The following is a 27,799-nucleotide window of genomic DNA, read 5'->3' on the forward strand; positions in this document are numbered from 1 at the left end:
TTTTTCTTTGTTTCTAAACTCAGGTTTTCTGCCTTCCACTTCTCCCCTCTGCTTCCTCCATGAGGGTTTCTCCTATACTGAGTTTTCCCCGTTGGTCTTCCCTGCCGTGTTGAGTTAAAAGGTGAATCTATGCAGATGGTATTAGTTACAGGGAAGGACTGTACTGGTGATTTCCAGGAAAGTTGTCAAGTGGTTCTGAAATTGGGGATGCAAAAAACAACTCATGGAAACTTCATGAAGCCTTTCCATGCACTACCCTGTGGTCAGGAAGGGCTTCCCAGGTGGCTCAGTGGTAAAGAATCTACTTGCAATGCAGGAGACGCAGGAGACATGGGTTTGCTCTCTGAGTCAGGAAGATCCCCTGGAGGAGGGCATGGCAACCCACTCTAGTGTTCTTGCCTGGAGAGGCACCTGGCAGGCTATAGTCCAGGGGGTCACAAAGAGCATGCATGGTCAGGAGAGAATGATATGCTAAGTCTCTCTTGGGACAGAGAGAAGGGGAAGCCAATAGCTGTTTTCTTCACATGCATCTTTACCACCAGACTCTGGGCATCATTACTAGTTTCACCGCTAGAATCATCTCACATTCTTCCACCATACAACATCATCATTTTTTCTTTAAGGCGCTTGTGATAGTTAGGTCACAATCTTTGCTTTTCACCGGTTGGAACACTAAATTGCTTTCGCTTTCTTTTCTGTATTTGTTTCTGTGTGATTACACTGTCCACCTACAGTGTAACCGCTTTTTGTGTTGCTTGTAATGACCATCTTTAGGGGAATTTTGATAATGACATCAAACAAGATCTTGTGCAAGTAAGATCACTGGCTCCAAAACCATCACTGAGTTTCTGTTCAGTCTCTAGCTCCTTTCACTGTCTGACAGGTGCCTCCTATAATTATCTAAAAGTAGTATTGATTGTGGTTGCTGCAGGCTCATGTGTTTCTCCCAAAGGGAACTTTGTTGTTAAAAGAAATGATGGAGAGAGGCTAGAATGGGTATGGCAATCCACCTTCAAGGAATGCTCTGATACCCCCTTGGCTGGGATGCTGACATCAGAGGCTCTTCAGGTCTTTTCCATCTTCAGGGGCAGGTACAGCTTCCTGTGTCTAATTTCTGGATCTGAGTCAGTTTTCAGGCTTCACATCACATGATTGAAAGGGAACTGGGATTCCACAGGTCAGGCCCCTGAGACAAGGCAGTGACTATTTACAGCAGTGATTTCCCAGTCTTTCCCCAGTAGGACTGATGGCCATTTATTCAGGCCACATCACACTAGAGAAGAGTGCACTGAACCCAAAGAGGGACAAGCCTGAGTTGCTGTTGACAACTAGAGCGTTGACGTGTCATCCCAGCTCCCCTGTGAGGGCAGGGTGATGTGGGTCAGGTAATACATGATGCCCTCTCTGAGACAAGGCTCATAATGGGTCTGTGCCGTCTGCTAACCCCTCACAGGTCACTTTCCTGGCCCTCACATGTAGAAATCAGGATAGATTTGCTTGGTATTTGGGTCAGTCCACACTGAGCACTTTGTCTAGAGAATAAGAGGTCTGATAGTGGGAAGGCCAGATGAAAGCCCTTAAAAGTCATCCCTGACTCGCCAACATAGTGAATAAAAGTAGTGCTGCACCCCAGGGGGTGGGGGAAATGGCCCAAATCAGTGCCTCCCTGAAGATCTAAAGGATGCTTCTCCATTTAATATGCTCGTCCAGAGGGTAACCACAGACCACAGGGAGCAGCCCCAGCTGCAGGACCCATGCCTGGTGTCGGATCTCTACTTAACATGGCCTGGAGGTACATGACAAGTGTTTGATCTGGCAAGAGAGTTCTTCCCTCTCCTTATCAGAAAAGAAAATCAGAAGCGATTTACATTCACTTATAATATATAAGAGTATACATTCACTGCTCTGCCCTGGGGCTTTGTGAACTCTCTCCTTCTGCCATTATATAATCTTCCATGTTCAGAACTGTCACATTGAGTCACTGTATTACGCTAATAATAAAGTAGGATATGCAAGAAGGGGCTAGCATGTTGGAAGCTCTGTTTAGTGGGCTCCATGAGGTGGGATATAAACCTCATGAATGGCCAGAATACTTCCTCATTAATTAAAATCGTCAGCAGCCAGAGATCACGGACAACGTACCAAGACACACCAGCCAAAGTATTAATAAAAGATAAAGTACTGCATCGCACCTCCCACCACGAATAACACATTAAATGAAACAATAAAACAATAAAACCCATGAATAATACCTCCCACCATTAGATAGCACAATGCCTAGCTAGCCTCTTTGGGTTTCGGAGTTTGTGTCTTCCACACCTGGAAATACTAATCTAGACATGTACTTAATAACAGAAAGAACTGCCAGCTGAGAGTGGTCATAGTGGAATAGACATGTACTGGCTTCTATACTTACCAAAGCTGATTAGCTGTTTTTGCCATCCGATGATCAACTTGCCAGTAAGAGAGGCCAATACTGGCACCATCTCTCAAAAAAATGAACTGGCCATTTGGTGGCAAGTTGAATACACTGGACCCTTCCACCTCCGAAGAGCAAACAATCACAGAACTAGACACATACTCCAGACTTAGGTTTGCCTTTCCTGCTCCAAGAGTTTACAAAGTATTTGATCTGCTGATATGGGATTCGGCATAAACCAGGCTCACTCTATAGAAAAGGAGATTTGAGGTAGGATATCACGGGGCCCACTAGTCATATTACAGAATGCTGAAGGTAGGACCGAGCATTAGCATGGCCCACTGAAGTGATAGCTGGCTCAGTGGTGCTACTTTCTGAGGATGGGGCACATCCCTTTAGAATGCAATATCCACCTTGAATCAAAGACCTTAAATAAGAAAGTGAAGTCACTCAGTCACGTCTGACTCTTTGCAACCCCATGGACTGTAGCCTACCAGGCTCCTCTCTCCATAGGATTTTCCAGGCAAGAGTACTGGAGTGGGTTGCCATTTCCTTCTCCAGGGGATCTTCCCGACCCAGGGATCGAACCCAGATCTTCTGCATTTTAGGCAGACGCTTCACTGTCTGAGCCACCAGGGAAGAGAGGGGAAAAAAATTAAAAGAGTAAAACACTCATAGGACCTTAAGGCTTGCTCTCTAAGAAGTGACCTGTATCACTTCTACTCATTTTCCATTGGTCAAAATAAGCCACAGGGCCAAGCCTAATTCTAATCCTTACCCAGGGACAGGAATACCTTTAATGACAATAATTTATATTATATGTAATTATGAAATTACCAGGACAGAAAAACAGTGAAGGGAACTAATAGATTATCCCTGTTATTATGCTATGTAAATTATTAAAATTATTTGGAGACATGAAAAGTCAAGGCATTCAATGTAATCACATCTTTTAAAATGTTTATTGTTTGTATCATAAAATGGTAGCATAATTGATGCTGAAAAGAGATGATCTAGGTTCTGGAACTGCTTTCATTTTCATAATCTTAAATAAATCTTGATTTATATATTTTAAGTCTGGGCTAGACTTAAAATTGGAAAATAAATAAATAACTGTGTTGTGGGGAAGGAGGGGAGAAAAAGCCAAGTGGGGGGATAAGTGGGGATGGATCAAGGGCTCTATGGCTGAGAATCCAAATTTACTTTAAAAAAAACTAGTAAACATTGAGCTGTAATAAATGTCTGGTCCTGCGCAAATGGTGCTTTTAGCTACATTTTTATTATTAACTTTTCCTTAAAATTTTTTTAGTTTATTTATTTATTTATTTTTTTGGCCAATGAGAAACTATACTGAATTCATCGGCTTTTATGTGGCAGAACTAAGGTTTAAAACCAGAATATCTGACTCCAAGTTCACTGCTTTTTTCCTATCAATATCAGTCCACACGTTTAAGGATCTAAAGGGCTGCACATGAAATTTATAGAGAAGCACGTAGTTTTGGGATCAAACACAGAGAAATCCTCTAACACCTGGGCCGCGGTGTGCAGGAGAGAGATGCTGGCAGTCCATGATCTGGAAGCTGCCAAAGCACTGCCATCTTCAGCTCAAATAACTCACGGCTCCTCACTCAGGGCCACCTGGCCTGTCTAGCCTGGGAGATTTCATGCTCTTCTACATTAGATAATCTTCTCGCATTACCCCTAAGCTTCAAAGAAGGGCTCCCAGTTTGGTTGAAAGAAGGAGCTAAGACAGGGTTTCAAATCCACGCACAGGACGACAGGCTCAGAGTTCCAGAATTTCTCCATATTGCAGCCATTCTTCCATGTTAGGGAGAAGCCTGGTCTAAGGTATATTAGAGTAATAATCAGTGGTTGATTAGCTTTATTATTCACAGGACATGTTATCTGGGAGTTCTGTGATACTGTTTTGTTTTCAGGGTCAATGATGATGGGCATTTTCCTTCCTATCTAGTCCCATTTATGACCATTTAACCCTAACCCTAACCCATCAGACTCATTTATAAGATGACTGCTACTGCTACTGCTAAGTCACTTCAGTCGTGTCCAACTCTGTGTGACCCCATAGACAGCAACCCACCAGGCTCCCATATCCCTAGGATTCTTCCAGGCAAGAACACTGGAGTGGGTTGTCGTTTCCTTCTCCAATGCATGAAAGTGAAGTCGCTCAGTCATGTCCGACTCCTAGCGACCCCATGGACCACAAGCCCACCAGGCTCCTCCGTCCATGGGATCTTCCAGGCAAGAGTACTGGAGTGGGGCGCCATTGCCTTCTCCAATAAGATGACTAGTTGGAGGCAATTACTGCCACTGGACAAAGCAGAGCACATGGGTAAGATTAGCCTGTAGAGTGATTTCACTAAGTGAGCTAAGTACATATATTTATACATTCCACAAGCATCATTCCTTAGATTACCAATAGTGATACTTGGCTTTCACATTTTCTTTAGAAGAAAATGAAGTGTGTTAGTCACTCAGTCGTATCTGACTCTTTGTGACCCCATGGACTGTAGCCCACCAGACTCCTCTGTCTACAGGATTCTCCAGACAAGAATACTCGAGTGGGTTGCCATTTCCTCCTCCAGGGGATCTTCCTGACCCAGGGATAGAACCTGAGTCTCCTGCATTGCAGGCAGATGCTTTACCATCTGAGCCACCAGGGAAGCCCCTCTCCTGCTGATGGCTTTCCCTCTCCCTTGCCAGTGACTGGCTCAAGCCAATCTGGACCAACATGATGTATTTATTCTTCATTCATACAACAAGTATCTATTCAGCTTCTATTTCTGAAGGTCATGCTGTGCTCAGTCGCCCAGCTGTGTTGACTCTGTGACCCCATGGACTACAGCCCGCCAGGCCCCTCGGTCCATGGGATTCTCCAGGCAAGAATGCAGGTTGCCATTTCCTTCTCCAGGGAATCTTCCCCAATCAGGGATCGAACCTGCATCTCGTGTGCCTCCTGCACTGCAGGCAGATTTTTTTTTACCACTAGCAGCACCTGGGAAGCCCAAGAAAATTTAAAGAGCTCCCTTTAGGAGGGACCTCACGAGGTCTCTTGTGCTCTAAGTCCTATGTCGCAGGTTAGATTTCCTGGGAAACAGACGTTAAACAGAGTTTAGGATGCAAGGTGTTTTTGTCTTTGGCATCAACAGCAGCAGGAAGGAAGCAGGCTGGGGCCAGCGGGAGAGAAAATGGCCTCTCAGAACCCTCCTGTTGTTGGGGCAAAATGACCAGACATTTGTATTATCATTATTAGTCATAAGACGTGGGCCACTCTGGAGGGGGCTCTATGCAGACGAAGCAAAGCCTGAGAGAGGTCACAAATACAGACTGGCAGGACTCATAGCATCTGGGGCAACAAGGGGTATCTAGGCAGTGGTTCTCCTTATCCATCACAGTCAATCCGCTCACTTCAGTCATGTTTGACTCTTTTGCAACCCTGTAGACTGTAGCCTGTCAGGCTCCCCTATCCTTGGGGTTCTCCAGGCAAGAAGACTGGAGTGGGTTGCTATGTTCTCCTCCAGAGGAGCATCCCAACCCAGGGATGGAAACTGCTTCCTTTAAGTCTCCTGCCCTAGCAGTCTGGTTCTTTATCACTAGCGCCACCTGGGAAGCCCTAGTCAACCCCTGATGCCACCCAAGCCCTTTCTTTGGATACATCCAAGGAGCAGTAACTAAGGCTGCTGGTGGACTCCGTGCCTAAAGGCAATGCAGCACAGGAAGGCTAGTGCCCCCACGTCCACAGCGGCTCCCCATCAACTCCTCCTCCGCTGCACGTTCTCCATTCCCCATGTCCCCACGGCTTGCCATCGTGGCTTACGCAGGAGGATAATACACTGTCAGCCCCGAAGGACAGAGAGAGACCCCAAGTGAGCCGTCCCCCACTGCCCCGCTCCACTGTGACCATCCTGCTCCCACTAAGTGGTCCAGTCAGTCACCTGGCCAGGCTGGTTTCCCCTCTTCTTAAGTTCAAGTCTCTGAACACAAGGAACCCAAAGCAATCAGGCATGAGGCATAGTTTGTAGCTGAAGAGGACTCTCATTATGTCCACTGATGAAAGTGTTTTTTTTTTTTTTCATTTTCCTGCAAACATACTAACATATTTCAAACAAAAGTGATATTCTACAATAAATATAGTTCTGATGTCCCCTTTATTTATCCATACAGCTTGTTAATGAAGACATTCATCAAGCACCCATGTTTGCTAGTCAGGGTGCTAGAATTTTTAAAAAGTAAGCAATCAGAAACTGGTTAATTTACAGAGAAAAGGAAAATACTGGTAGTGCATAGAATGAGTCAAATTTGGAAACTGGCAGTCTAGGCAGGGACCAAGGAAGAGGAGGAGGAGGTGAGAGCTGGCCTTAGGAACCACACCTCCTCCACACCCACTGGCACTGAACGTATTGCCCCTGGACCCTAGCAACTCTGTCAGGACCCTTGATGGCACCTGGCAATGTGGATCTAATGAGTGTATATGTGGTGTGCACTATTCTCTCATGTAATAAGGGGAGTTGAGTCGCCGATGTTAGAGGTGAATTATATTGTCAGCAGTCTCTTGGGACATGTTAAGGACCCCCGGGCCTTGACTGCTTCTCCATCTGACAGTTTGGGGAGCAGTCTGACTTTCTTGCAAGGTGCATGGTGACCCTTCAGGGGCCACTGTTAGTTTGGGAGGTTTTTACATGAAGTGGACCATGTAATTTGTGTTCTATTCTCAGTCCGTCCTGGGTCTGTCTGACCTTGGGGAAGTTCAAGCGAAGTGAAAGTGGCTCTTTACCTGAGGATGTTTCATGTCGATGAGCTCGGGGAGATGCTACTCAGCAACTCAGAAGAAAGCGCTTCTTTCCGAGAGTGAGATATTTTTCTCTCAGGACCAATTTGATCCTCTGCTGTAAAATCCTTTATTCATTATCATTTAATCAGCAGCACTGATTAAATGTGCAAATGTGCAGAGTGCTGTCCTAGGAACTGTAGGACCTTAAAATCAAAAGCAGGAATTTATTACCTAAGAGGTGTCATTTAGCACCTTGGACCTGATGGGACATCAGCTGTCCAGTCACTCCAGAATGCTTCAGGCTCCTGAGTGTGCTGTTTTAGTTCTGGAAAGTTTTTGGAGTTTGCTTCTCTGTGCCATTGAAACTCCACAGTCCTAGGATAATATCGAGTGTACAGAGAAAATGTAAATTAAATGTACACTATGATTTTTTTTTCCATGAACTCTACCTAATGCAAAGGATGTTTACTCCATCACTTTTGAACCACTACTTTTTTTGGAGCAATTCACACTAGGTATTTCCACGGAGCCTCAGTGAGTATAAAACAATCTCTGTAGGCTTTGTCCAGTGTTGCTCTTTGTAAGCTGTAGGTATTATAAACCCCATAGCAATTCTGACCTAAGAGGCTGCACTATGTACTACATCCACAGCAAAAATATGCTCTAAATATTCTAGTATGACACTGGGTTTTCTGAACCATTTTCTTATATTATTGGTCCCATAAACCTTAATATTGATATTATCCTGCAAATCCCAACTTTTTTGACACTCAAGCTTCATCTGCAACACTTATTCTCATCCTTAGAAATGGCATAAAAATTCTTCATGAAATGATCTGTCCTGACTTTGGTTTAGTGACATGCACAAACTGTGTCTTTCTATTACTAGTATTTCATCAATTACCTCCCTCTATCCCCACCACCAGTATAATAAAGGCTCAAGCTTCAGAAAAAATCAGTACCACCAAAGGAAGCAGAGAAGAACAGACTTGACAGGCTGGTGGCTATCCTGACAGATTTCCAGATGAGGTGGGTAAAATAACATCACAAGATCTCAATAATTTTATGCAAATGAAACGTTTTGCTGCGTGCTGTCCCTCACAGGGAGATACATGACTTTATATTTGTCCTTGTGAAAACTCTCTTCGTTATTCCTGTGCCTAGAGTGTCTGTGTGTCTGTTCAGTTCTGAAGAAGCAGTGACAGACAGCCTGAAGGCTGAGATGAAGGGCATTAAGAACCACACTTGGTTCTTCCAGCTCCCTGGGAAAGGTGCCTTGTATCCTGTCAGAGATGGATGATGTGAAGATGTCTGTGAGTCAGGCGAATCAGAGCTGAGCAGTGGACCAGCGATACGTTAGCACAACCACAGAGCAGAAACCATCTGGCAGTCGGTGGGGCAATGACTACCTGGTATTTGTGAAGTCTGGCGGTAACTTAGGTTTCTGCGAGGACTTCTATTTCATTCCTGGGTGCAACTGGAAACTAAGATTTCTGGCCCTTAAAATAAGGACTCTGACTCATCATTCCACTAGCTCTAATATCTGCTATCAGGGATGTGATCTCCTCCAAGGAGATCTTCATATTGTGTAGTCTGAAGAGATTACTACTCCCTAATCTGTCCTACAGAACAAGGGTAAAATCACTCAAAACCTTTAAGGGTATGATAAACGTTTTCATTCCATCCTTAGGTTAAACAGGGATGCAACAGAAGGACTTGAGAATTTCTGCAAACAAAGACGACCTAAATTACAGACAAAAAAATTTATAGACAGAAAACTGAAAGAGTTTTCACATAAGACATAAACAAATTTAGTAATCTGTAATAAGTAATTAGTAATTACTAATAAGTAATTAGTAATAAGTAAATTCAAGATAAAATAAAAGGAAAACATCCACTGGAGAATATGATGTACATTTTTATTAAAATTATCCATTCTATTTTACTTCATTTTAGTTTCTGAAAATGTGATTTTCTTATATGTTATCATAAATACTAAAGAGATTAACCCACTCTTTCACTTTTCATTAAAGTCTTCTTTAATCCTTGGACAGAGTTTTATTTTATTTAATTATTTTTATTTAAAAATTAAAAAAATTTTTTTTTCTTTGGGCAGAATTTAAAAAGTATCTAGACTGTCAGTAATTCCCCCATGCTCTGAGATCTTTATAACCTGGCTATTTACCTAACCAAGCTAGATTACTATTCTACTAAAATTCACTTCAGGTGTAAAATTATTTATAATGTTGGCCTACTTTCAGTCATAGAACTATTTCAAACAACTTCCTTAGCCTAAAACTCAAAATGCATAACACAGACATTACATCTAATTTTCAAGAAGTATTTAAGGAGGCTGACAATATATAACAATCTATATGAAATTACCTAACAAGTCATATACTCAGCAATTGATTCATCAGTGCCTAATATGTATCATGCTAAAAACTAAGCATAAGAATTCAACTAGTGGAATAATGATAGAATAGATACTATCAGATTGACCTCACATATCTTGTGTACTCCTATATAAATAAAAATAAAAACAAAATAAAAATAATTTGCAGGAAGTAGAATAAATGTCTAGATTTCTACCTCTGATTTAAAACAGTAAGGCTAACAAAATTATCATCTATTTAGCATCTATCCATCTCTATCACAAGCTTCCCTTGTGGCTCAGCTGGTAAAGAATCCACCTGCAATGTGGGAGACCTGGGTTCGATCCCTAGATTTGGAAGATCCCCTGGAGAAGGGAAAGGCTATTCTTTTCCTTCCCCAGAATACCCTTTCCCCAGTATTCTGGCCTAGAGAATTCCATGGACTGTATAGTCCATGGGGTCACAAATGGTCAGACACAACTGAGCGACTTTCACTTCACATCTCTATCATCATTTTTTTTGCAAACAAATACAGCAGTATTAGTTTGTATATAGGCATACCTATTTAGGTACTGAAATAAATTGTTGCTTAGGTATTCGTGAAACTCCTGTAAGAAAATTTTTGCTTAATTAGACTACATTTAAAATTCTCATCTTTATACATTTTTTAATTTTATTTTCTGTCTGGGATAGAGGTAGGTACTTGATCTTGTGTTCAATTTAATTGCATCTTATCATCTTTATTACAATATAAATTTCATGATGTTATAATGCATGTAAATATTTGGAAATTAAATATTCATTAGTATTTGAAAATCTGTATAAACATTTATCTGAATATTTGAAACTTGAAAATATGCCACAAAGTAATACCAAATATTGGAATACATCTAATAGAGGAAAAATTAGAAGATAAATATAATTAAAAATATATATCATATTTATATCATTAGGTATTAAAAACATTTTGTTATGAACATTTTGAGTCAAGTTTTAAAATGTTCATTATCGCTAAATGTGTTGATCGCAGAATTAAACTACATAATAAGGGATGATAATTTAACAAAATTGTATAAAATATCCTAGTCTTTTAAAGAATTTAAGATGTTAATAGTTCAGTGTATCTTATAAAATTTTGTTTTACTTAACTAATGAATGAAATAATTTTTAAAATATGATTTTATTTTCCATTTTCTTCTATAACTTTTACATTTTTATTTAGCTGTCTCCAAGGTACAGAAATAATTCACAATCTATTAAAATAAATGTAAGATTTTCATTGTATCCATCTCCTGGCTACTTAATTCCTTTCTTCATTATATCGCAAAAATCTCACAAGAGCAACTACTGAAGAAGTATATCAATTCAGAGTCTCCTCAAGCCTCTCTGTTTCTCAAAATGGTACAACAATACACAGGTGCTTTCTTACAGGTTTGGACTTGTAATAAAGGCATACTTGTGCCTAATTTATCTTTCTGAGGCATTTTATATCCTGGACCATTTTTTTCTAGTACAAAAATATTTTCAGTGGTCAATAAACATTGAGTAGTTGGAAGAAGAATCTCAAATTGTCTCTGTATTGAAAGAAGAAAAATTTTATTTTCCTAGATCATTTATTTTTAATTTTAAATAATTTAATAAGGTAATAAGAAGGTATATATTTTTAACATAAATGATATTATAGAAATATTTATTAAATACAATTACACAAGGTACAAACTGAAAGACATTTTGAAAAACTATGAATCCTACAAGGGAGCTGAGGTTTTTTATTTTGGATCACTTTTTTTTTTAATCTAGTTCAATTCAATACATATTTACTGACAAATTATTTGTTCTTAGCATTATGTTACATGCCAAATAAAGATGATATGGTCTCTGCCCTTAACAAGAACTTAAAGATATTTTTCTTTGTCTAACAAGTTTACCTGTTGAATTATGAAATTAATTCCACTGAGATCATAGTTACAAGACATGGGACTCTGATTGCTTGGAACTGGTTATCCACTAGCATAAACCATGCTATCACTTGATGAGAATCTGTATTCTTTGGCCATAAATTTAAAACTTAAACTGTGAGGCATATTTAATATAAATTGTAAGAAACATCTTGACCTTTATGAATAATCAATGGTAAATTGGGAGAAGGGCGCGAATTTTGCCCAAAATAAGATATGTGAAAAACACACCCAGGTAAGAGTTTTCAATGATCAGATAAATTTAGCTGAAATGGATTTCCAAAATTTCTTCTATTAGAGATGATGGAAATGAGACAGTCAGTAGAAAGGAATTATCAAGTGTGACAATTTACATATCAAGAACTACTTTTCAAATCTTCGCTATCAATGGTAAAGTAGTTTGATAAAGTTGCTTATTAATAATCTCCCTCTACATTGCAAAACAATGAAAATATGAAATTAGAAGAAAACAATATAAAAACTAATCTTGCTATGTTACAGTGGGAAATTCAAAGTTACTTAAAAATAACAAAGACTTCCCTGTTGGCTCAGATGGTAAGGAGTCTGCCTGCAATGCGGGAGACTTGGGTTCGATCCCTGGATTGGGAAGATCCCCTGGAGAAGGAAATGGCAACCCACTCCAGTATTCTTGCCTGGAGAATCCCATGGACGGAGGAACCTGGCAGGCTACAGTCCATGGGGTTGCAAAGAGTTGGAGATGATTGAGCGGCTTCACTTTCACAAAATTAACAAAACTGTAATGATTAAAGAACACAATGTATGAAGAACAAAAAAAAAACACACACACACACACAAATCTGGTAGATTCCAAATTTATTCACCGGAATATGAGCTGTGGTTGGTATGTGTAACTTGCCTGTTGTGATAATTCCTCTGTGGGCACTCAGCTATGGACTGGATTGCTAATTAGATCCCATAAATTTAAAATGTTTCTTCTTTACTCTTTAATCTTTGATAATTTCTGAATAGCATTCTTAGCTTCCCTATAGCCAAAACACACCCACACAAACAAAAGTTTATATACTATTAAATATGCCAATTTAAAAAACAATGACATGAAATGGCAACCCACCCCAGTATTCCTGCCTAGAAAATCCCATGGATGGAGGATCGTGGTAGGCTATAGTCCACGGGGTCGCAAAGAGTTGGACACGACTGAGCAACTTCACTTTATACCCTTAGCAAGGTGTATAAAGACAAACAAATAAAATGAACTTCTCTTGACACTACCTCCTCATTTGTAAAATAAAGTGTACTGGACAAAGGTAATCTAAAATGTTGTCTTAAACCTGCTGGTTCCCATATGGCTCTGTGGGTTTTATTATTTATGCAGTGACAGCCGCTGTTTTATATAGCTCCTCTAGTGATACTTTCGCACAAACTGACAGCCAGTGATGTAAATTACATATGACTTTTGAAATGAATAAAAATCTAAACACAAATATATGTGAAAACCTTTTGGTTAACAGTGTACATAAATAATTTTTTCCACTATACTATAAGTAGCTTCAGTTACTTATTATAGTTATTCTCTTTTTCTCTCTATATATATATGTTTACTCTACAAATTATATAAATAATAAGTAGCTAATATATTAATAAACATAAATATGGTTGTATATAGTATAGCTACTATACATAAATATCTCTATAGTTACTAAAACATAAGAACATCACAAAATGTCCAACATAGAATATCCCTAAAAATCAACATCTTGGGGGAAAAAGCAATTATTTTTCAGAGTTTTTTTTTTTTGGAAAATTTTTTCTTTTGCTTTTAACTAGCTTAATTTTTTTTGTTTCTGAACAACATTTTACCATATGGGCACTGCCAGTTTCCAGCAGTGATTCTATATGAATGGATAAAAATAACCAACCCTTCAGATACAGAAATATACTCCATGTTTTTTCATGTGGAAATTTGCTTAATAAGAATTTAATGAGGATCAACTACATGCCAGATTCTGCATGATGTATAATTACACAAGGATTAATAAGCCAACATTCCTGTATTTGAGCCACCCTACCTGTACCTACAGATCATGCTTAGAACAAAAACTCTAATTACTAAAAAATTGAAATCCGTACTTGTTTCTTATAATTTTATTGTAATTCAAACTGTGATCACGTATTAAATTCCATTGTTGTTTAATTATCTCTATTTACTTATGCCCAACTAATTTTTAGCTAATTGAAATCACATTAATAATTTGAGCAATTCTACGGACTATGTAGTGACTCTGTCAGACTATGGGGAGAAACCCAGCTATGCTCACAAACTGCCTCTTTGAGGAAAAAAAGTATCCTTATGCATAGTGTTTGGCAATTCTGGGGAGTAAATTCTCCTACCATGATTGATTTTAAGTTACCCACAATTTAACAGCCATCTTGAAGAATTCCTGAATGTCTAATGATCATCTCTAACAAGCTGGTACTAGACAGCCAATTACCAGATAAAACTTAACTTATAGTCTTCTCACCTTAGTAGGGAGAAACAGGAAAGCATCTTTTGGGGTCATTGCTTTGGTGAAAGTTCTCTGGAGGAGCCCAAGAGGAAGTAATAATGAGTGGCTAGGCGAACCCACTCCAGTGTTCTTGCTTGGAGAATCCCAGGGACGGGGGAGCCTAGTGGGCTGCACAGAGTCGGACACGACTGAAGCGACTTAGCAGCAGCAGCAGCAGAGAAGGCTTTTGGCTTCCCATGTGGTGCTAGTGGTAAGGAACCCACCTGCCAATGTAGGAGACATGGGTTTGATTCCTGGGTCGGGAAGATTTCCTGGAGAAGGAAATGGCAACCCACTTCAGTATTCTTGTCTGCAGAATCCCATGGACACAGGAGCCTGGCAGGCTACATTCCATAGGGCTGCAACGAGCTGGAAGCGACTGAAGTGACTTAGTGCAACAGGACAGGCTTTAGAAAGGAGGTGATAACGGAACTGCATCTTGAAGGATGAGTAGGCATTCCCTGCTTCCCCAGGTTGAAGTAAAGTGGCAAATCAGGAGATAGAGTATCTGGGGGGCGGGGGGGGGGGGGTGGGCACGGGAAAGAGGCAGTACATGTTAAAGAAAAGAAAGTAAATAAAGTATGACATGGTATTTGGAATAATATAATCCAACCAAAGAGGGAGAGGGGCCATGAGACAAGGGGAACATACAGTAGGAATTAGGAGGGTGTGAGGGTGTCTGATTATCAAGACCCTTATGCCACGTTAAAGAATCAAGTTGGATTCAGCACCTGCCTCCATCTGAACAGTGGAGTGACATGCCTGGCTTTCTGTTTTAGGAAGAACATTCTAGAAGCAACATAGAGGGTGTATTGGAGGTGAGGAGAGAATAGTGGTGGTAAGACTACTTGGAAGGTTACTGTGGTATTCCATGAGAAAAATAATGAAAGCTTGATGGGAAACGTTAAGTTTGAGATGCTTGTGAAAATTGTTTGGCTTTTTGTTTGTTTATTGAGATGGAATTTTTTTTTTAATGTCAAAAAGTATGGTCTTTTGTGGCAAAAACATGGACAGAGCTTCTTAAACACATGAGAAAAAACCAAAAAGAGGACATAAGGTGTGCAATTGACATAAAACATTGTATAAGTTTAAGGCATACGTGTGAAGATCTGATACAGCTATATATTATGAAATGTTTACTACAAGAAGTTAGCTAACCTTGCACATGCGTGCTCAGTTGCTCAGTCATGTCCGAATCTTTGCGACCCCAAGGATTGTAGCCCACCAGGCTCCTCCATCTCTGCCTCACATAATTACTACTCTGTCGTTGTTGTTATAGTGAGAACATCAAAACTCTACTCCCATGACAACTTTTCAGTGTAAAATACAGTATTGTTAACTACAGTCAGCATGCCATACTTTAGATCCTTGAAAGTTATCCATGATAAAACTGGAAATTTAACCTACATCTATTTCCCTCCCCACTCAGCCCCATGGCAGCTACCATTCTACTGTTTCCGTGAGGCTGATGTCTTTTGATTCTACGTGTAAGTGATACCATACAGTATTTGTCTTTCTCTAACTTATTTCACTTGGCATAATCCCCTCAAGGTCACCCGTGTCGTCACAAACGACAAGACTTCCTTCTTTTCTATGGCTGAATAACATTCTACGGTATCCATGCATGTATACTTCATGTTTTTAATCCATTCATCCATCGATGGACGCTTAAGCTCTTTCTTGATTACTGTGAATAATACTGCAGTGTGCATGGAGGTGGTGTGGATATCCCTTTGAGACAGTGGCTTCATTTCCTTTGGACATATACCCAGGAGTGGGACTGCTGGACCATGTGGTAGTTCTGTTTTTAATTTCTTGAGGAATCCGTGCTTTTTCCATAGTGGCTGCACCGATTTACATTCCTACCATCAGCGCATCAGGGTTTCCTTTGGTCTATCTTTGCTAACACTTCTTGTCTTTTGTCCTTTTGATAACAGCCATTCTGACAGGTGTGAAGTGATTATCTCGTGGTTTCGACTTGTAGTTCTCCAGTAATTAGTCATGTTTAGTACCTTTTTTATGTACTTGTTGGCCACTTGTTGGCCACTTCTGTGTCTTCTTTGGACAAATGCCTATTCACGTCCTCTTTGATCTTTTTTCATTGTCTTTTTTGCTATTGAGCTGTATGAGTTCCTTATATATGTTTGGATATTAAATTCTAGTAAGATCCTTTAATTTTTTTTAAAATATCTCCCCTAAAAGCCAAAGACAAAATGTTGTTTTGTGATCATAATAATGAAGAACACAGCAGTTTCCTCAGTACACTTTCCCTTTTCACTCTGAGACTACTGTTGACAGAGAAATCTTGTTGTCTTCTCCTTTGTGTAATTAAAAAAGTAAATTGTGCGGAATGTTCCTTTCTTGTCTCATTTCCATATAACCTTGCTCCAGTCAACCAAATTATACTCAGTTCTAGACCTAGGAACAGATCAAATGTGGGGAGAGAATATGAACAAGAGTGCATCTGATTCTAGTGGACATTTCTGTCTAGTCCAGCGTTCACCAAATTAGCTATTTTACGGATATTCAACAATCTCACCAAATGAGAAAATAAAGTCTTAATCTTCCTGTAAGAGGCGTGTTTTATAGAAAGAACTGTTCTTCAAAATGAGATTCATGTGCAAAGAATCTGTGTGATTTTCTTGTCACACATTCACTTTCTCATCCACATCTACCGCCCTCCTGCCTTTGAACTCACACTTGCGTGTTTCTAACGCAGTGGCAGTTCTTTATTCTCTATTTGAGAGCCACATCGCATCCCAGGGCAATGATAATGTCAGCACACATATAAGGTTTCCAACACAGGCATCTGGCACCGTCTATCAAGCCTTATAGTTCCGCATGGTGGTTACAGTGGAAACGCCGTGTGGAAATTTAAAACTCCAAGCATTTCGAGTTTAAACTCCAGGCAGTTGTATTTATTTGTGGCATCCTGCCAAACTCAAACACAGCCACTGTTTATGACATATTAGCAAGGATATTAGTGGGGAGAATAATCCAAAAACCACGGGTATATTTGCTTATTTGCAAAGCTACTTTTCTGCTAAGCATAAAAGCATTTACTTTTCATTATAGAGAAGAGATAAGCTCAGACTTCTATTAGGAAAAAGAAAAAAGTTTAAACCCAAGTGAAAGCTGCTTCAAGAATATGTCTCTTTGAGCACGTACATTAAGGCAGTAGCATGCTATGATGCAGTCACAAACCAGTGACCTCCAGGGCTAATCCACTCTTTTCTGTCTTTTGGGGAAGCATACTTAATGTCTAAAAAATAAATTTCGTCATACTCTATTATATAGGTAAAATACTGTCAAGATCTACTCTCCTAATCTGAGGATTCTGACCTACCCCTGACAGAGTTAACCACCTTGGGAATATAAAAATGCAGAGACCTAGGAATTAGACACTGGTTGAACATCCGCTGGATCATGGAAAAAGGAAGAGAGTTCCAGAAAAACTTCTGCTTTATTGACTATGCCAAAGCCTTTGACTGTGTGGATCATAATAAACTGTGGAAAATTCTTCAAAAGATGGGAATATCAGACCACCTGAACTGCCTCTTGAGAAACCTATATGCAGGTCAGGAAGCAACAGTTAGAACTGGACATGGAACAACAGACTGGTTGAAATAGGAAAAGGAGTACGTCAAGGCTGCATATTGTCACCCTGTGTATTTAACTTATATGCAGAGTACATCATGAGAAACGCTGAACTGGAAGAAACACAAGCTGGAATCAAGATTTCCAGGAGAAATATCAATAACCTCAGATATGAAGATGACACCACCCTTATGGCAGAACTGAAGAGGAACTAAAAAGCCTCTTGATGAAAGTGAAAGAGGAGAGTGAAAAAGTTGGCTTAAAACTCAACATTCAGAAAACTAAAATCATGGCATCTGGTCCCATCACTTCATGGGAAATAGATGGGGAAACAGTGGAAACAGTGTTAGACTTTATTTTTGGGGGCTCCAAAATCACTGCAGATGGTGACTGCAGCCATGAAATTAAAAGACACTTACTCCTTGGAAGGAAAGTTATGACCAACCTAGATAGCATATTCAAAAGCAGAGACATTACTTTGCCAACAAAGGTCCGTCTAGTCAAGGCTATGGTTTTTCCAGTGGTCATGTATGGACGTAAGAGGTGGATTGTGAAGAAAGCTGAGCGCCAAAGAATTAATGCTTTTGAACTGTGGTGTTGGAGAAGACTCTTGAGAGTCCCTTGGACTGCAAGGAGATCCAGCCAGTCCATTTTGAAGGAGATCAGTCCTGAGTATTCATTGGAAGGACTGATGCTAAAGCTGAAACTCCAATATTCTGGCCACCTCATGCGAAGAGTTGACTCGTTGGAAAAGACTCCGATGCTGGGAAGGATTGGAGGCAGGAGAAGGGGACGACAGAGGATGAGATGGCTGGGTGGCATCACCGACTCAATGGACATGAGTTTGGGTGAACTAGATGGTGATGGACAGGGAGGTCTGGCGTGCTGTGATTCATGGGGTCGCAAAGAGTCAGACATGACTGAGCACCTGGACTGACTGACTATTTTAAAATTACTAAGTTCAACTGTCATATGAGAATAATATTGTTCAACTTATGTAGATTTTGAGAAAACTTAATAAAATCACCAATCAGTGAAAAATGTTTGCACTTAGTCAGATCTCAAAATGGTTCCTTACTTAGCAAGTATAATTAATAATAAATTCCATACAGAATCAAAATAATTATAATCCCTTGATTTCTTCAAATAGTTCACCTCTGATTTTAATTCTCCATCACAAATTTTCTGCCTTTCTCTTATTTTAATTGTATTCCTTACTTTAAACTTTTAGGAATTTAGGAGTTGTTTTACAGCTTCCCTGGTGGCTCAGACAGTAAAGAATCTGCCTGCAGTGCGGGAGACCTGGGTTCTATCCCTGGGTCAGGAAGATTCTCTAGAGGAGGAAATGGCAACCCACTCCAGTATTCTTGCCTGGAGAATTCTATGAATAGAGGAGCCTGGCAGGGTCGCAAAGAGTTGGACACAACTGAGCAACTAACACACACACACACACACACACACACACACACGAGCTGTTTGAAAGTGTGGAAAGTCATCCTGGAGGTGAATCACCTTTTGTGAGTTCTCCTATGCTAAGGTCTGAGTGTTTCTGTCCCCATCCCCCAAATCCCTGTGTTGAAAACCTAGTGCCCAAGGTTGATGGCATTAGGAGGTGGGATATTTGGGAGGTGATTGGAGCCCTTATTAAAGAGACCTGTCAGCACTAGCTCTTCCCTCCATCACGTGAGGATACAGGAGAAAGAAGTCTGCAGTCTGGAGGAGGCTCACCCTCAGCCCCGTGGACATCCTGATCGCAGAGGTCCAGCCTTCAGGATTGTGAGAAACAAGTTCCTGTTGTTGATAAGCTCCCCGGTCTGTGGTATTCTGTTACAGCAGCCCCAACACATTTACAGCCTTCTATGTCCCCTGCTTGTAGTGGGACTATCTCCAAGTTCTATAAGCAAACATTCCAAAAACACAGTAAGATGCTGCAAATGTGACTTCATGAGGTAATATAATCTCTCAATTTCTCAAAGCACAATGAAGAAAATACAATAAAGCCAGCAAGTGGTAAACATTACCAAGATAAACTAATTTTCAAATGAGAAAATCTGTACTGAGAAACTATTAGAAAGGAGCAATCGCAAGGACAGACTGGAAAACTGAAGGTCATTTTCTGTGTATGTTGAAGAGTAATACAAACTAGGAAATAGTCTTCTCTCTTACTCACAAGTGGAAACTTCCTACTGTTCCCCGTGTTTCCAACTTCTTCTTCTTTTTTCCTCAAACCAGTTCATTCTGCACTCTTTTCCCCTGGGGGTATATAAGACTTTCCAAGTTTAGTTCTCTCACTTTTCCCCTTGGGTTATTTTCTTGTCCTGTCTTATTTCTCCTCCTGCCTCAGGGAATCCTTTCAAAACAACTTACAAGGGTCACTTAGGCCAAAACAATATTCACCTTTGTTTTCCATAAACTCCAGCCTCCATGTAAACAGCTATGAGCTCTGCTGGAGGGGGTGGGAGAGGGAAGAAGGGCCAGGGAGATTTCAGAAGCACACAGAGCCTGCAGTCAGGGAGAGGGTTATTATGCCATGGGCTCCTGGTTCCTCAGGTCTGCCTGGAAGATCTTCTGGGCTTGAGTCAACACTCTTACACCCTCCCAGAGCTTTCCCTTGCTTGTCACCACTGTTAACATTGATGCCACTGACTCAATGGTTTTGTTTTGTTTTGTTTTGTTTTGTTTTTTTTACTCAAACATGAGTCTGAGCAAGCTCTGGGAGATGGTGAAGGACAGGGAAGCCAGGCGTGCTGAAGCCCATGGGGTCGCAAAGAGTTGGACATGACTGAACGGCTGAACAACATGTGTTAACATGGTCTTTGGGTGGAGCAGGCTTTTCCACTCAAAGATGACTTACACCAGAAACAGGTACGCCAAAAAAAAAAGACTTCTGTTTCTTGTAAGCGATGTTGTGGAAGCAAAGAAAAATCTGTTTTGCGACTCTGTACTATTTTCCCTTTCATACTTCTCCTCTCTCTGAGTCATCCTGTGTCTATCAGGTTCCTTTGCAGCTGGCCCATCTCACTGGGAAATGATTTTTCCCTTTCTCCCAGCCCTACAACATTTCATGTTCTTCTAACAATATATGTACAGAACAAGATACAGTACTTATGCATCAGATTGTCAAGATTGGTTGAATTTAATCATATTTTCTTTTTTCACGCTGAATATAAATTATTTGAGGACAGGGACTGAATCTTCTCATGTGTCTGTAGCTTTCAGTACTGAGTGCACTGCCCTGGGCATAAGATATTCCCTATAAATTTTTAATTGAATTGAATTGAACTATAGTTTTAGATTTTATGGGAGATGAAAATAAAAATTCCAAATCCATCACGTCAACCTCTCTATTAACATTCCCATTTTCTAATGATTCCCTTTGAAACATTAAGGCAAGTTTAGTGGTAAAAATTCAGTTTGGGGAGTCAGATGATAGAATTTAAATCTCAACACTCGATTATGCTTTGGGTCTCCCTCTTTGAAACTGTGAAATGAAGTAAGGTCTTCTTCATAGAGATGCTGCGAAGAATGAAAGGTGCTAACATATATCCCAATCCAGAAGGATCTGTATTTTAAAAAAGGGAACCTGGGACTGGCCAGAGCACTCAGTAGATGAATAAGTCAAAAGATAAGGCTTTGTTTCAGACACCAAGATGGGTCCCTCTCTTCCTCCACGTTTAAGCATTTGATTTCATTCTAGATTGTTTTTTATTATGTACATAATAATTGTACAAATAAAAAAGCATACAGTACATGATTTGTTAAAATATTTTCTACTCAGTGGGTCTAAAAACCTGCCTTAGTTGGAAAGGATCCAAGACATACTCTCCATGAAATTTTCCTGAGAGAAGGGAAAGGAGCCAAGCAAGAAAGATTAAATCAGAGAAAATTAGGCAAATCTCCATACTGATGCCTGGAAAAGGGCATGACAACCCACTCCGGTATTCTTGCCTGGAGAATTTCATGGTCAGAGGAGCCTGATGGGCAATAGTCCATGGGGTTGTAAAGAGTCAGACACGACTCAACGAATGAACACCATACTGTCGCCTGCCCTTCTTGATTTTTACATAACTCCCAGAGATTACTGGTGCTACTGTGCCACAGAAGAGTGGTTCTTATTACTGCTCAGTAAGGTCATGATGTTCCAAACACGAACCTGCCAGCAAGGGTGAGTTATGCCCACAAAGAAGCTACTGCCAGGAGTGAGTCTTGACAGGACTCATTTACCAAATTTACAGGAATGCTACGTGACCATTTTTATTATCACAACTTTATGTGGACATTCATGCCAGTTATCACATGTTTTGATTGCCTGAAAATAAAAACTTCAATCTCTTAAAAATTTGAAGGAAACATTAAAGATATGTTTAGGGGATTCCCTGGGAGTTCAGCTGGTAAAGAATCTGCCTGCAATGCAGGAAATCCCGGGTTGATTCCTGGGTCAGGAAGATCTTCGGGAGAAGGGACAGGCTACTCACTCCAGTATTCTTGGGCTTCCCTGGTGGCTCAGATGGTAGAGAATCCATCTGCAATGTGGGAGACCTGGGTTTGATCCTGGGTTGAGAAGATCCCCTGGAGAAGAGAATGGATACCTACTCCAGGATTCTAACCTGGACAATTCCACGCACTGTATAGTCCATGGGGTCACAAAGAGTCGGACACGACTGAGCAATTTTCACGTGATCATTTTTACTATCAAAATTTTATGTGGACATTTATGCTAGTTACCATGTGCTTAGATTGCCTGAAGACAACAATTTAAATCTCTTAAAAACTTGAAGGAAACATTAAGTTTATGTTTAAATGTTAAGCATGGAGCATATGCCTACCCCAAATTATCTATCTTCAATTTTTCAGTGTTTTATTGCTCTCTTGATATTCTGGTACCTATGGTGAGCACTAAGAGCAGGTAAATACATTGGTTGTTTGCTTTCATAAATAACTCATTAAAAATCATTTGAGAAAATTAAAATAGATGTGCACATTCAAAGCATCCTTAATGAGACTGGGACTTTAAAGTAAACTGACCCTAAGAGCTCCTTATATGGAGACAGTTGGGAATCTAATGAGAACATTGAAAAGACTTTAGCTAAGTTGTAATCATATTGTCTATTTTGGATGCTGGTCATTTATGTTGAAGTAAAATCCTAAACTTTTGTTTGGCGGGGGGAGGGGTTGATTACTGATTCAACCTCCTTACTAGCAATTACTTGATTCATATTTTCCATTTATTTCTGATTCAGTCTTAGAAGATTGTATGTTTCTAACAGCTTACTTATTTCTTCTAGGTTGCCCAATGTACAGGTGTATAATAGTTTACCATGGTCTCTCTTATGGGACTTTCCAGGTGGCTCAGACGGTAAAGCATCTGCCTACATGTGGGAGACCCGGGTTCGATCCTTGGGTTGGGAAGATCTCCTGGAGAAGGAAATGGCAACCCACTCCAGTACTCTTGCCTGGAAAATTCCATGGACGGAGGAGCCTCGTAGGCTACAGTCCATGGGGTCGCAAAGAGTCGGACATGACTGAGCGACTTCAATGTCAGTGTCAATGTGGTCCCTTATGGTCTTTTGTATTTCTTTGATATAGTTGTAATTCTCTTTCTTTTCTGGTTTTGAGTACTCTCTCTTTCTTCTTTTTAACAGCTTTAGCTAAAGGTTTATCAATTTTGCTTTTTCAAAGAACCAGCTCTCAGTTTCATTCATCTTTTCTATTGTCCTTTTAGTTTCATTTATTTCTGCTCTGATTTTTACTATCTCCTTCTTTCTGCTAACTCTGGGCTTCACTCGTTCTTCATATAAGTAGTCCCCCCCCCCTTTTTTTTCCCACTCACAGTGTAATTTCTGTGGAAAGCACATTCACTATTTCAGATCATTAAGTAAATTTCTGCTGCAGTGCTTCTGAACTTTTGTCTTTTAAGAATATCTCTACATACAGTCTAAAATTTTAGTGTATCTATATGTATTTTTAGAATAAATGAAGTATTGCTTTGAAACCATATCACTCAAATAAGCTCTTGAAATTGCACCTGGTCACAAAGTCTTCCCCAGATAACTGTAAGTGAGGAGTATTTGTTTCCTCTTATACTATTTGTACCTGAATTATTCATGAGTCTTCATTTTTACCTTCGAAAAACTTATTAGACTGCTTGCCTGTTTCTTGGCTAACTGATTTGAAGTTCCTTTGTCTAGGGACATAAATATTTCTTTTATGTTTGAGACAATGCTTCCTTAAGTTATACATCTTTACAAAACAAACCTTTTTCTGACATATTTAACTTGATCCCTTAAGAATGTCCTGGTGAGAATTTATAGAGATGAGCGTTAAATGCAAGTTTGAGGTCAGTCACTTTTTCTGAAAGGCAGGCAGGTTGGTATTGAGTTCCCAGCCTTTTCAATATTTCTTTTAATTACCTTGAAAGTAAACACACTTCCCTTTTGAGTTGTGTTTCTTCAATTAATAAGATAACAGAGTAGTGTTTACAGGACATTAGCTGTTCCTCAGTGATAGCAAGCCAAGTGCAGAAGCTACATCTGTAATTGGTTTTCTGATACAGCCTTCACAAACACACATAAGAGTGGAAGTTCATGGAAGGGATAAATGGATTTAGTTACCTTCACACACTGCCTTCAAAGAGTGGTTTAATTATGTTTCCTCACAGCAGCTTCCCTTCTGCCAACCCATTAGAGCTTTCTGATTTATGACACAGCAGTTGTAGCATTCCCAGTAAAGACAGGAGTTTCTCTTGTCCGAAAGTATAGCTCCATGGTGATACTGCTCTGAGAAAATAAATGAGGTTCTAATAGTCCCAGATTATTATCAAAGGGAGGGTCAAGGAAATAACTTTTACTTTTTTTATTAGCCACACATACCAATAAAATTCTAAATTACTAATTTGTATGATTTATGCTTATATATATATGTATGCATATTTATAAATGAATCAAAGAGACATCTAAAGAATGCTTCCTAGTAATATCACTTTTCTATAGCATCTAAACCACTTGAAAACTCTACAATTTGAGGCAAATATGTTACTTATGTAGGTCAAAATAATACCTGCAGGGCCCAAGGGACATTTGTTTTTACTAACACTGCACACTTTTCTCTTAATCAGTGTCAAGATGTTTCTTCCTTGTTCTTACAAAGGAAAATAAATTTTCAATGCAATCTGTTAATACTTTCTGACTACACTGTGTACTGGAACCTTCTCATAAGTGGATTGCTACCAATAAATAATCAAATAATCACATGCTACAGGCCCTTTTACTTTAACGATTTCAATTGTTTTGAAATGTGTCTCACATTTTGTATCTTATAGGTATTACTACAACTTGAGGTAAACAGAAATAGCAGTGCATGTGAGAGGCCTTGCTGAATAAAGCAAAGCCTGTTTCCAATCAGCTCATGGTCCAGAAAGTGAAACCAACAAAAGAGCAGGTCATAGCGTCACAATATAATCACATAGGCACAGTTATCATAATACATCCAAAGCAAGTATGAGTGTTTCTATGAATAAGGTTTAAATCAATGCTTTCATGTACCTCTCACCTTACTGTGAACTCCCTAAGCTTAGTCATTGGTCATAGACAATAGTGGTAAAAGAGTTTTAAGTCTCCAAAAATCCATTATGAATGAATAAAGAATATGTGGCATCTATATTCAATGGGATATTACTCAGCCATTGGAAAGGGTGAAATAATGCCATCGCAGCAACATGTATGGACCGACACATTGTCATACTGAGTGAAGTAAGTCAGAGAAGGAGAAAGATTGTATGACAACCCTTATATGTAGAATCTAAGAAGAAATGATACAGATGAACTTACAAATCAGAAAGAGACACAGACTCAAAGAATGAACTTATGATTGCCAGTGGGGAAGGGATAGTTAGGGAGTTTGGGATGGACATGTACACAAACATCCATTATTTAAAATGGATAACCAACAAGGACCTACTGTCTAGCACAGGGAACTCAGCTCAGTGTTAGGTGGCAGCTGATGGATGGGAGGGGAGTTTGGAGTGGAATGCTGTGCTGCGCTATGCTTAGTCACTCAGTCATGTCTGACTCTTTGTGATCCCATGGACTGTAGCCTGCCAGGCTCCTCTGTCCATGGGGATTCTCCAAAAAAGAATACTGGAGTGGGTAGCCTTTTCCTCCTCCAAAGGACCTTCTCAAACCAGGGACCGAACCCAGATCTCCCGCATTACAGGAAGATTCTTTACCTTCTGAGCCACCAGAGAAGCCCAGTAATACTGGAGTAGGTAGCCTACCTGTTCTCCAGGGGAACTTCCCAACCCAGGAATCGAACTGGGGTCTCCTGCATTGCAGGCAGATTCTTTACCAGCTGAGCTACCAGGGAAGCCATTGGGGTAGAATGGATACATATATATGCATGGCTGAGTCCCTTTGCTGTTCACCAGAAACCATCACAACACTGTTAATCAGCTATATTCCAATACAAAATAAAACATTAAAAAAAAAAAAAAGTCTTTAGGATGATTCAGGAGCCACAACAAAGAACCAGGCTCCTAAAATGACTCTTGGTACTTCTGTATTCAGAAAAGCACCAGTGAGTGCGTGATCAAGTAACAGTCACTCTCAGGAAGCTACAGAGAATGACCAGATGTCGCCTTTCAGTGGGGACACTATAAAGAGTGAAGATCAGATTTTGGCCTCTGTCGGGGAAGAAGGCAGCCTGAGAACCCTTCAAATGTGCATCCCTCATACGCATTTCCCATTGAAGTTTAAGAATGGCTTTGAGTCATGTAGGTAAGACCTAAGTAAAAGTGAAAGAAAGTGAAGTCGCTCAGTCGTGTCCGACTCTTTGAGACCCCATGGACTGTAGCCTACCAGGCTCCTCTGTCCATGGGATTTTCCAGGCAATAGTACTGGAGTGGATTGCCATTTCCTTCTCCAGGGGATCTTCCTGACCCAAGGATCAAACCCAGGTCTCCCGCATTGTAGACAGATGCTTTACCATCTGAGCTACTAAAAGACAGGCTTAATTAAAGTTTTTTAATCTAATTACCTCTGTTACTCATCATTGCAAGTTGTAGGGCAAAGTATTTAATCTGAAATATTTCTTTAATGTTCACTGCAGAAGCTGAGAAAATACTCCCATACTTAATTCCGATAACTCAACATGTTGAAGTGCTTATCATATATAGTTCTGTCCTTTGCAACAGACAGTCAATCTGTATGAATCCAGGTTCCTGCCTGTATTATTCACAATAGACAAGAAGTAGAAGTCACTCAAATGTCCACCAATGGAGAAATGCAAACAGAAAATGTACACAAACACAAGGGAATATTGTTCAGCTTTAAAAATGAAGGAAATTTTGATACATGCTACACCACAGGTGAATCTGGAGGACAGTATGCTAAGTGAAATAAGGCAGTCACAAAAAATACCATATGGTTCCACTTGTTACGAAGTGTCTAAAGTAATCAAATTCATAGAAATAGAAAATAGAATGGTGGCCAGTAGGGGCTGCCAGGGGGAAGAAAAGAGGAATGGTTTAGTGCGTATAGAACTTCAGCTGAGTCACTGGAAAAGACCCTGATTCTGGGAAAGATTGAAGGCAAAAGGAGAAGGAGGACGCTGAGGATGAGATGGCTGGATAGCATCACCGACTCAATGGACATGAACCTGGGCAAAGTCGGCAGACAGTGAGGAACAGGTAGACCTGGTTTCTGTAGTCCATGGGGTCGCAAAGAATCAGATGTGACTTAGTGACTGAACAATTACAGTAAAGAGTTTAGATTTCCAAGATGAAAATGTTCTGGAAACCTCTTTTATAACCATGTGAATATACAAAACACTACTGAACTGTATACACTTATAAACGATTATGATGGTAAAATTTATGTGTTTTTTAACCACAATAAAGAAAGGAGATCATAAATCTACTGTTTTTACATTTTAAAACGTGATTACATTATATCTGAAAATTTGACTAGTGAAACCAGAATATATGTAGATTGACTTTGTGAGAATTATACCAGTACACTGTACCAAGTAGTGCATGGCAATTTAAAAAAAACAATACACAGAAAAGGCAATGTTATCAGACTACATATCATCAAGTAATACTGACCTAGAAAATGACTTGGATGGACTCACGATTTCCTTTC

At 39.9% G+C, this 27,799-nt stretch overlaps 1 long non-coding RNA gene across 2 annotated transcripts in view; it reads right to left on the bottom strand.

The window, feature by feature from the left end:
* The window catches only part of LOC138431097 (uncharacterized), a 349,361-nt gene that overhangs the window by 51,285 nt on the left and 270,277 nt on the right, over window positions 1-27,799 (bottom strand). Inside the window, exon 4 of one of the 2 annotated variants that reach the window (XR_011253530.1) lies at window positions 23,261-24,439. The exons of the other annotated variant lie outside the window; for it this stretch is intronic. This is a non-coding gene — a long non-coding RNA (uncharacterized lncRNA). Of the gene's footprint in view, window positions 1-23,260; window positions 24,440-27,799 lie in introns of those variants that run through there. 2 annotated transcript variants of the gene reach the window in all.

The sequence above is a fragment of the Ovis canadensis genome, chromosome 26 (assembly GCF_042477335.2).
Source record: "Ovis canadensis isolate MfBH-ARS-UI-01 breed Bighorn chromosome 26, ARS-UI_OviCan_v2, whole genome shotgun sequence".
In the NCBI taxonomy this organism is placed as follows: Eukaryota; Metazoa; Chordata; class Mammalia; order Artiodactyla; family Bovidae; genus Ovis; species Ovis canadensis.